General features: G+C 40.7%; 1 long non-coding RNA gene across 1 annotated transcript; it reads right to left on the bottom strand.

The window, feature by feature from the left end:
• Window positions 1–1053: 1053 nt before the first annotated feature.
• Window positions 1054–3023, bottom strand: LOC121887753. Its single transcript, XR_006093032.1, has 2 exons — window positions 2936–3023; window positions 1054–1574 (listed from the first exon to the last, which is right to left on the bottom strand). It is a non-coding gene; the product is annotated as an uncharacterized LOC121887753 (long non-coding RNA).
• Between the last annotated feature and the right edge of the window lie 4242 nt (window positions 3024–7265).

The raw sequence follows: 7265 nt of genomic DNA, 5'->3' as shown, positions 1-7265 counted from the left end.
AAAGCAAAAACATCCAGGAATGTAGTCAGCTTATTAAGCAGACTGGTATTGATGTGCAGCACCGCCTTGACTGCAACAGCAGGCGATTAACTGTGAATACATATTTTACAGATCTATACGCATATTTTATCATTTATCATTTCATCTCTGTACAGAATTTGCATTTTTGAAATAACAACTCCCTACTGAAAACATATACAGTTAACAGTCACTGTGTAGCAAAAACCATTTATCCAAATTTATGATTCCAGATAAACTGAAGGGTCAAATGTAGTAACATTTTGCGCTTCATATAGAGAAAACAATGTTCAATTAGTAGCTATTCCTCTAATTAATTACAATTTTATTCCCAGCATAACCTGGAAATAGTTCTTTTAGTCACACAGCAGGTCAGCTGTATATGCATGTATACACAGAGAATAGTTTGATGATAAATAATTATTATATTGGTTTTAAATTGAGCAATTCTGTGACATATTTTTCATAATAAAGTATTTTTTCTCCAAGAAACTTCCTTAGGAAACTTCTTCAGCTAATAAAACTCTTTACAAACCAACTGAATTATCTCAGAAATGCACAGCTGCTTTGTTTATTAATACCTTCACAGCTCATCCTGTGTGCTCAAATATCATTTATTTCAAATTCAAGTTGGGATCCCAAAGTTTCCAAAGATACCAAATATGTTGCTGAATTTGAAGGAACGTGTATTAAATGATGCTCTAGACATGATGAATATTTCCATGTAAATAAACATAAACTGCAGCTTCAGTGAAGAGTTGACCTTGATGATACAGGATACAGACTGAATGATACTGTCAGATATTGTGGAATAAGATGATTTTAACAACCATAAATGTGTCTTTAGGTGTTAATATTTTCAACATACATGGTTGTCACAGGACAGTGATGTGTTTTGTTTGGGACCACACACACATTTGTGCTGCAATATTATGTAAATAGCTTCACTTACTGGCAAAACATACGTTGACATATGCTGACATTAGTTTATTTTGTGTTGAAAAGTAACACAAATACCAAAACTAGACGCATAAATCTGCCGAAGATGACACATGAGGTCTTTAATATGATGACAACAACACAGGAGTAACTTCTGCGTGTCAAAGGAAAAACTACGGAGGCATTTAAACTGTTTTAAAAGTTTCTAGCGGCACAAACAGACGAGGTATGACATGTTCTCCCTTGTCATTGTGCCTTTATAGAGCCTGGTGCTTGATGTGAGTGTCGGCCTTCCTTTCTCATTGTGGGCTGTCCCAGCGGAGATTAGGGGCCTGGGCTGCTGAATGGAGGCGAGAGGCAGCTCTTTTTTCCTCTGGATGCTTTCACTCATCATGAATGAGTGTAATTCTGGGAAATGTGCCCCGTGAACAGCGGAGGAAACCCCTAAATCCAGCAGAGCTCCTGAGGGGATCTGTCTTTGACAAACGACTTCCCCCGCGAGGGGAACGGAGCCCACGGATCAGTGAGTGCCTCTAATAAAAAAGGGTGAAGGCGTGATCTTATCCGCCGGCATCGTGAAGCTTTCAGCCTCCTTCTGTCTGTTCCTAGTTTCCAATCTGAAAGGAAAGGTCAATGAGAAGTGATGCTGCAGGTAATTTAAACTGCTTATACACTCTTATATATGATATATTGTTCCACACGAAGGCATATGTTGTACACAAAAGGGCGCAAGAGGGTATTTACAACCTTGTCGAGCAGTAATATTCCCTTGTAGCACCTGAACGGTGGATAATAATGATAAAACAAACTGTGTTTACAGTTCTAGCACATTCCCGTCTCAAAAGGTCAAACATCAAAAAACTGCTGAATGAGTGACACTGACAGATGCTGTCAATCCTAGCGGGGGTTATACTGCCGGTGGTTAGCAGAGGGGGCGGGGGGTTCAGGACAGGAACAGACAGCTGAGTGGGCCCGATGTTCTCCAGAGCCTGAACAGCTGAGACCATAAGGGCCCAGGCAGTGGAGAGCGGCCTCTGGGACTCAGCTTTTTGATGAGGAGAGCCTGTTCAGGAGAGGAGATGAAGTCTGACTGCACACACTTAGAGCTGTTCCTTAAGCTGAGCGGAAGCCATTACCCAAATCTCCACAGAATTGACAAAACGCTGAGAGCAAAAAAAAAAACAAAAAAAACTGGCTTACAGGCACTCAGCTAATAGACAGCTGTGCTCAAAATAGAAGAGAAATGATAGGATGCTCTGTATCTAGAGAAAACAATGTACAACTGTTGCACATTATCACAAACAAGCGGCACTCCATCTATTTCACCCGTAACGCTCAACAACGGTTTGCAGTTGAACAACAGATATCCAGCATGCTCCGTTATGCTATCTGCTGCAACAAGCATGGTAAGATTAGACAGACGCTGGCTGTGCACTACCTGACTCAGTGCATTTCGGTTCAACAGTCTAACAACATACATTCAATTCAGGAAAACCGTTCACCGTGAGGACCTCCTGCTCTCCTCTGTTTGTCGGCAGGAGACGAAAAATCTTTCTGACTGATTTCCAGAGTCAGGAATGCTAAAAGCTCTAAGACATACTTCATGGTTGGGCATCAAAGGATCTTTGTGGGTACTCGAATGCTCAAGCTTTCATCTCCACTCTGCTGGTTAAGTAAGCTTTGAGTGAATGATGGGAACACTTCGTACATGGAGAAAGGAAAAGAGCTTGATGTACAGCAGCTCTATTTTTTATGAATTTGGGTCGAGAAAAACTAACAAGTGACCTCAGCTGAAACAAAAAAAGTGTTTCTCTTTGAAGCGCTCCCTTGATAGTAATATTAACACCCATAGATGTTACTCCTACAAACAGGAATTACCCTCTCAGGACAGTGTCTCCAGCACCACAGGTAGCATGGGATGTAAGTGATCTGAGTAGGGCCTCCCTGCGGACCGGACCACCTCAACACAATAACTCACCCAGGGTCAAGTTGTGCGCTCAATGATGTGCTCAGTTACTCTCCCACCACAGAACATGACCTCTGTCGGCCAGGATCGCTCCACTGGGCCCACTGTCCTTCCTCCTCCCGATAGCTATCTGAGCAGCGACATCTGTTTTCAGGTTGTATTTACTAAACTTGGACAGGAGCAGATTCTGAGACTCCCGAGGGGCTCCTTGTTGGGTCTTGAGGGCATTTCAGCATTCACAATCCATAAAATAAGGCATGTTAGGCATAAACGAGTGCTTTAAATGTCTTTAAATGAGGGTTTGTCATATGGTGTATAGTGTGTCGTTAAAGTCAAGAAAATATTACCCTCTCCTCTTAATCCTCGTCTACCTACAGCACGTACACTGAAGAAAAACATGTTTATGCCAAAATTTATTATGCTAATGCAAAATAGCCGCATGTCAATTTTGAGATATGATGAACTTCTGATGCACTTTCTTTTTTCTAACCTTTTGATAGTTGAGATGTTGTCTCAAGGTGTCATTCACCCAATTTTTGAGGGTCCGGCTAAAGGCCTAACATCTGGGGACCCCAGTTCTTTCACAGTCTTTCCCCCCTTATTTAGCTAAGCTAGAGTTGAAAAGGATCACATAATTTCTTCGTGAAGGACTAATAAATATTGTAGGTGTGAAAGAAATATACTAAATTACATATAACTCCAACCTAGTTGATGTTACATAAAGTGCATGTTAGCCTCCCTGTATGATAGACCTAAAACCATGTGAAACAGATTCAATATATCCACTGAAAACATGAACCTGTCGAGAAGTAAATGTAAGTTTTTGACATTGCCAGTGTATTTTAACTCCTTTCTGCTCAGGATGAGAAGGTAACGGTATCTTAACTACAGTGACAAACGCAGTATCATCGTATACAACAAGCTAACAACACATTAGCTAATGTTAACGTTTAATGTTAGCATGAAGTTGGCTAAATGCTAACATTCAACTTTTTTATAAAAGACTGAAGACAAAGTTATATTTGCCCAGTAATATTTTATTATCTTTCACTACTATATACTTTCAATGGATTTGTTGTGATGTTTGTCCATGTACCTGTACAGTTTATGTCATATACCTGATGGAAGTAGACTGAAACTTGAATGTACCAGTGAAACAGTGTGTGGGACTAAAGCATTTAGCCTCTAATGATTCTGCGTATGAAATCTGAACTAATCATAAAGAAGAACATCTTAACCCTCATCCTACCAATATATTTAACATACAAGGACTGGGCTGCCTGGGGACCCCAAGAATAAACTACTGTAAGAAACAACCATCATGACAAAATGTTAATGTTATTTCTTCTCAAAACATCATTAGTTGTGTCATTAACGTCACCTAAAAAAAGAACAGATTATTATTATTTTAAGAAAGTTAATTTGCATATTGTGTAAAACAAAAATATATACTTAATACAAATTGCAGCTTTTATCCCAAGTACAATCTTTCCACAAAGCCTTCAAAATGACTGACCCAGGGCCCCTTCCCTCCTAATAGTGTGTGATACTTTAAATTAGGGCCCAGAGCAAACATGAACTCAATAAATAGTTCCATCTATTAAAACTGCATAGAAAGAATTTGGTGCTTTTGACTGGGATCCCCCAGGACCCCAATACATTGTTATTTTTGAAAAGCACTAATTAAAACAGAAGCATAAAACAATGACATGAAATCATTAAGAACAAATTGATTGACAAAGTCATGAAAAATTGGACTAATAGAATAAAGCACATGTGAGATATGACAAAAAGTAAACCTCTGTGGTCTGCAGGGACCTCAGTCGGTAGGATTAAGGTTAATCAGTGTTAAAACAGTCGTAGTAAAAATGGCTTTTTAACCTACTTACTGGATGTAAACATGCCATGTTTTAATAATTTTTGTTATCAGGAGTATCCCATATGTTAGTAGTGATGGAAGTCTTTGTTGCAAAACAAAACAAAGTATTATCATTATGTGGGTCAAGGAGACTGTCTTTATAAGACGGGTTCAAATGAGTGAAAATATTTCATGAACATCAGTGATTTTTATCAGAAAAAAGCACCTGAGGATTTGGAATACGAGGGTGGGAGTAAAATTTTCAGGCTTTGGGATAGTCAAGGAGCTTGTTTTTTGGCTTGTTTTTTGCAATGAGTCATAATCCAACAACATTTTCTCCTGGTAACAGCCAATCTTAGCTCTTAATGCTTACGAGGTTGAAGAGGCTGCCAAGCGGACCATCTGGACACTGGACGCTTCACCACTCAGGTGAGCGATCGCTTTTGGGGGGGATGCATACTAAGAAGAGACGGGATGATGCAAGAGATTATTGTTGGTGAAAACAGAAAGAAAACAAGAGTTGGGTGTCGGCTTTGTTTAACCTCGTTGTTTAACCTGTTTCAGTGCTGGAGAGGGTTAACGTAGTTTTATTTGCTGAAAACAGTCTCTTAAACCTGCACAGAAAGCCTTGGATTTGAACCTGGGACCTTCCTGCTAATGACTGTTCAGCCCCTGCAGGAACACAAATGAATAATAAATCAAGTACTTCAGAGAAGTGCACAGGCATGAGTCCTGTAGGGTAACAAATGGATCATCAAAGTGCTGTCATCTCCGCTGATGTGGCCATGGAGGGTCGCTAATGCATGACCAAAGCTGCTCTCGGACCGCGCCATAAGATAATGAGCGGAGGTGATCCGTCTGTCAGATAAGGGTGAAAAACTCTGATGTGGCAACAGCGTCTGTTAGAGTAAGGGAAGCGTGTTGTTTTCAAAACAGGAACACAGGTGGTTGCTCATGACTGCATTCGTGTTCGAATGATACACATAACAGTTGGGTTTGAGGAACTTCTTGAGCTCGTGACGTATCTCCAAGGGAAAGGGTCAGGTTTCAAAAAGGGAATCAGTCGAATCAGATCAGGGATTTGGTTTGATCACTTTAAAAGTGGGAGTGACTTAGCGAGCACCTGCCTCACCTGCATTGTTGAATTAGGAAGTGTAAAAGGAGTGAGAGATTAATCAATTTGTATGATTTAGACAGCAACCATGGCAACTGATATCCAAACACACACCATCAACCCATCATATCACTCAACTAGCCCTTATGACCCACAAGTTTAGGAACCTTTTGGCTGGTTTTATTTCTTTCTACTTGGTAATAATGCAGTTATAAATGTTACAAAACCGTTATTAAATGCTTAATAAGTTGTTAAAACTAGTCCAGATTCTCCCTTTTTTAGTGGTCATACAGTCTAATCTGTCAAAGGGAGTTTTCACAACCTGGCAACCCAAAACCTGCTGCTATTAATGGATCTATAGCATTAGTATAAGCATTAGCAACTGATTCATTCATTATAATAAAGCTGTTAGTTACAACTTGATAACCCTTCATGAAGGATGCCATTTCAGAAAGTTGTACCGAGTCATTTATACAATCCAGAGTGCAGAATGTGTCATTGGCTGTGGTTCAGGAGGTAGATCAGGTTGTCCATTAATCAGAAGGTGGTTCGATCCCCGACATTTCCTGTCCACAAGTCACGGTGTCCTCAGGGAAGATAACCTACCAAACTCCAAATTCCTCCTGATGGTTGTGCCAGCACTTTGTGTGGTAGCTGCCATCGGGGTGTGTGTACATGAATGTGAGTGTGAATGAGTGAATGAGCAGCAGAAACATTTGGATGAAAGCGTTATATAAAAGCAGCCATTTGTCATTCATCAAAAATATTTGAATGTAAGAGAAACAAAAGGGTTTTTGATATGAAAAGAAAGCAAAAGTCAATGCAAGGACACAGATAATAACTTGAAACTTTTGTATTTCATGGTGTCTTTAAGAGTACCGAAGATAATGCCGCCTTGAAAAGGTACAAAAAACAACAACAAAAAGACAGCAGGTAAATGAAATGGAAAACGGACGAGTGAAACAAGACCATTTATTTTCAGCAGGATGTGACAGGACATCCAGAATTAAATGCAAATATTTACTTCCAGCTCCGTACTGCCATTTAAGACTGGGGTCTCTCTCCTCTGCAGGGACGTTCAGGTCAAGGAGACAGAGCGAGCGAGCGAGCGGACGCGTTGAGCTAACGCTGATGACTTTGAGGCCGGCGGGCGCCTCAAAGAACTGGGCAGCGGCGAGGGGAGAACTGTGTGTGCGGCATGTCTGAGTTTAGTGTGAATAAAACATGCCGTGGCATGTTGGAGGCGACGATCGAGGAGGCCCCCTGCATTATTCATGTATAGTAGTAGGCGAGGATGAGGGGTTGGTGGTGGTGGTGGTGGTGATGGTGGAGGGGTGGTTGAGGAGGGGTCGAGGGGTTGTTGTAAAAGA

This window comes from Thunnus maccoyii, chromosome 21 (assembly GCF_910596095.1).
Source record: "Thunnus maccoyii chromosome 21, fThuMac1.1, whole genome shotgun sequence".
NCBI classification, from domain to species: domain Eukaryota; kingdom Metazoa; phylum Chordata; class Actinopteri; order Scombriformes; family Scombridae; genus Thunnus; species Thunnus maccoyii.
This window is presented reverse-complemented; position numbering and strand designations above follow the sequence as displayed.